The sequence below is a fragment of the Heteronotia binoei genome, chromosome 15 (genome assembly GCF_032191835.1).
Source record: "Heteronotia binoei isolate CCM8104 ecotype False Entrance Well chromosome 15, APGP_CSIRO_Hbin_v1, whole genome shotgun sequence".
Classification (NCBI taxonomy): Eukaryota; Metazoa; Chordata; class Lepidosauria; order Squamata; family Gekkonidae; genus Heteronotia; species Heteronotia binoei.
The window spans coordinates 14,383,118-14,387,657 of NC_083237.1; positions in this window are offsets into that span (position 1 = coordinate 14,383,118).

The window sequence follows — 4,540 nt, forward strand, 5'->3', positions numbered from 1 at the left end:
GCAGAGTTTGCCTTCCACCAGTTTTGGCTTCCATACCCCCAGTACTTCCTGTTGCCATAAGAATCTATGTGATCCAACAGTCTTCAGAGGTTCTTCTTTGGGTGCCCTCATAATCTGAGCCTAGATGGCTAACAACCCAAGGAAAGACATTTTTATTCACCATGACACCAAAATCATAGAGTTCTCTCCCCATGGAGATTCCTATATTCCCCCCTTGATTATTGCTGTCCTCCAACAGCTAAAGATGTTTATTTGCTAACCGGTATACCCTTTCTTACCATCCTTCTCAGTTTCTTTGTTTGTTTAAAGTTGTTTGTTAATTGTATTTTAAAATGTTTGATTGGTTGAGGGCTCTAACTGGGTAGCAGTGCAAGTTAAGATATTGTAAATAAAAAACTATGGCTGATTACAGACTGGCACTTTGGGCCAACTCAGAGATGCCTCTGAAGTCGGCCCAAAAAATCTCTCCGCACGCAAACATCTGCCGGGCGTCCCCATCCCGCACTCACCCCGTCCTTCCGGCCGCTCCACCCAGCTCAAAAAGCTACCACTTTTGAAAGTGGTAGCAAATATTTGAGCCAGTCGTCAGTCACTGGATTGCCATCTGGATGGTGAAGGGCGCATGCGAGGCGACTTGGCAGTCTGGAGCCGTCAAGCTGCCCCAAACTGTTCCGTTTTTTTTTTTTAACAAAACCAATCAGAGCGCTGGTACGCTCATGTGTACCAGTACTTGTCCACACCCAGGGAAACCAAAGGAATCCATCTTCTGGGTCACCTTCCCAGCCCATCCCCTCACGGACGGGATGCCAGTGGCAAGCGGGTGAGCATAGGGAGGCTCCGGGACGGCTCTTTTTGGGCCATCCTGATTCAGGACGCCTCTCTGTTGCCCCAAAATGCCCGTCTGTTCTCAGCCTATGTGTTGGAAAATACTTGGGAGACGTTGGGGGTGGATCCTGGAAAGGGCAGGGTTGGGAAGCGGAGGGGCCTCAGCAGGGTGCAATGCCATAGAGTCCACCCTGCAAAGCAGCCATTTTCTCCAGGGGAGCTGATCTCTGCCACCTGGAGATGAGTTGCAAACTACTATTTAACATTTTGGTGTCATTTATTATAGTCTGAACATATTTTTAAAAAGAAAGAAAGAAAAAGGAAGGGGAGAAATTCTTACATAGTTTCACCAATCAATGTCCATTTGGGCTGTTCCACAAACAAGGGAGTTTCTTCGTACAAGAAAATGTGAGAAGTCATCTGACCAAAGACAAGGTGTCCTGGCTGATAAAATTCATGAGGGATAGGATAATCGTAGATGGTGCAAACAGGAGACTGTGTCTTGCAAATAGTATGATGCAGGACCAAAAGAAGCAACACCAACACCAGAACCATCCGGATCACAACTTTCCCCATAGAGATGAACTTTTTGATTTTTCCCATACAGCATTATTTGCTTAGTTTTGCTGGAACATCCACATGGCTGTTTGGCACACTGAGGGAGTAATCATAAAAAGGTCCACTCAGAATTAGTCTTCTACTCAGTAGAGCTTACTCTCTGGAACATGTGCTTAGGATTGCACTTAAAATTGTGCCAGTGGTTATTTCTTTTTCATCAGTTTCTGTAAATATTCTTTAGACTCTCATATTCTCGTTACAGGACAAACAGGCTTTCTTTTGAAATGATGTCTGTTTCCTGATCAAGAAATAAGCTTTGTCACTAGAATTTGCTTTGAAGGTCAATTAAAAAAAAGAATTCTCATGTAAATCTATTCCTAATATAATTGATGATCTTTCTTTATGGTAGAATTTTATCTCATCTCTGCTGTTAGCACTTACAATATGACTTCCTTTAGTTTGTAGTTATTAACTGTGAAAAAAAAAGAAGTTCAAATATATCACGTATGTACATTTTCATATGAAGGTTAAAACTGTATAATCAATTTTAATGAGTAAACTATTTAGCTTATTATGTTATATGTTTGGTGCATGATCGTACTACATAATATGTATGACCTTTGTATCTAATGATTTAAATGCAATAAAATATATTTGAAAGAAAGAATTTTCATGAAAATTCTCTTTTTAAAATGTTGATGAGCTTAAAAAAAGAAGAAGGATCATGGCCTATATGAAGAATGTTGCAAATATATTACTAAAAGAACCACTATGGTGTAGTGGTTATAGTATCGCATCAAGATCTGGGAGAGACAGCTTGAAATCCCCATTATACCACAGATTCTTCCCGGGTGACCCTGGGCTACTCATACAGTTTAAGCCTAATCTAGGGTTTCCATTCCGCTGCCTCTGGTGGGTTTTCCCCAATTTTGGGACCTCCAACCCACTGGCATGGAGGTGTCTGGTGGGGGAGCCCACCCCCAAAAGCTCCATCATCACACGATGTGCCTTTGCAATAATTTCACATGAAAGTGATGACATAATGCCAGGAATCTCTAGAGGTGACACAAAGTTTTTTACCCATATGCTAGAGAGTTTTTTTTACCCAATATTAGAAAAAAGAGACAGTAGCAGCAAATTAAGAGCCCCATGGCGCAGAGTGGTAAAGCCCTCTGCTCACGACCTGAGTTCGATCCCAGCGGAAGCTGTTTCAGGTAGCCGGCTCCAGGTTGATTCAGCCTTCCATCCTTCCGAGGTCAATAAAATGAGTACCCAGCTTGCTGGGGGGAAAGTGTCGATGACTGGGGAAGGCAATGGCAAACCACCCCGTAAAAAGTCTGCTGTGAAAACATTGTGAAAGCAACATCACCCCAGAGTCAGAAGCGACTGGTGCTTGCACAGGGGACTACCTTTATGTTTTTTTAGCAGCAAATTAGAGCATGCATGGATCCATGTTGTAAAGAGTAGAGCTGTGGCTCCATGTAACATTGGGAGAAAGAGGCTGAGGAAGAACTATTGAAACCATGAGGAGTCCTTTTAAAAGCGGTTCCTTATTCTCTCTGTACCATCACGAGTGGAACACTAAGACTTTAAAGACTTCACCCACGTCTTCATTAAGTCCTATTTGAAGAGGCTATCATTCTTTGTGACTGTTGAGAGACTTTGTGGGAAAAATTTCAAGAATGTTCAGTGTTCCTTAGTTTTGTTTTTGTTTTCCTTCACTAAAAATGCATATTTGCATGCTTTGCGTGAAAGCTTTATTGCTTCCGGGGGTTATATTATATTGCTTATCTTCACACCAGCTCCAGTTGGATTTACTACCACGTCAGAACTGGCAACCCAAGTCTTAGCTCTCTCCCAGAGATATCACAAAGACAAAATGAATGAGAGGTGGAAGATATGAGCCTTTTTTGATCCCCAATCGATAGAAAGGTGAGGTATGAATGAAGTAAATAAAACAAAGAGACCTGCCAGCAACTCCCTCTGTGAGTGAAGGACTTAATGTCTCTGTTGTGAGCCCCTTTTCACTCTATGAAAGTTAGATGTGCTAAATTTTATCATGGAAGAAGATGCAGAAGTATGGATTTTGGCATTTAAAATAATGAAAGCTTAAGGAAAAACCTACTGTAGAATGCAAAGATGAAATGATCTGACAAAAGATCGGCAGATGCCATGCCTTTCTTCTAATTCTTGTTCTGATCGGGATTATTTATAGCATAATTCAGTTGACGTTAGCAATCCCTAGAAGACCAGTAGGTAATAAGGAGAAACCAGTAATTTCTACAGTGACTGGAGAACCAGTCATCACCTCTCCAAAGGGTTGGCCTCTCATATGGCATGACACATGACAACACAGATAGAATTTTGTTCTTGAAAGCCAATGAAAACTTTTAATCACTCCTTTGAATGATAACATGGAGAAAGTAGTATACAGCCAGCTGAAATTACACTGAAATGGGCCAGTGAGGATGAGAAGTACATTTGAACACTGTGTTGGATCCAGACCCCTTTCTCACTCAACCTTGCCTAATTCACCTCCTTCCTACAGCCCTCATCCCACATGTGCCTTCAATATGCAGGTCCCATAATAGCCAGTCTAGTGTTTTCAGGTAGAAAGAGAAGGGATCCTCGTCTTTTTTTCTTTAACAGTGACTCATCTTTTTTTATAAGTTGAAAAGCTGGTGGAATCCAGCCCATAATGTTTATTTTGAAAAATCAACCTGTAGCTAAAATCATTTATTGCTTTCATCTACTCAGGGCTTTTTTTTTTGTAGCAGGAACTCCTTTGCATATTAGGCTATACTGCCCTGATGTAGCCAATTTTCCAAGAGCTCACAAGACTCTTCTTACAAGGCTTACTGTAAGCTCTTGGAGGATTGGCTACATCAGGATTGTGTGGCCTAATATGCAAAGGAGTTCCTGCTACCAAAAAAAGCCTTATATCTACTCATTGTGCTTTTGAGGATGAAATAGTAATGTCCCCATGTGCAGAAGGATGGAATACAGATAAATCTAGAAGTACACTCTACCAAGTAGGCTATCATTTTTTAATTAATCTTTGGTAGATGGCAGGGTGATTGATATCATTCTTGCCTTGAGCCTGTTAGGGGAGGGCGGGATATAAATCTGATAAAATAAAATTTAAAAAAATAACAAT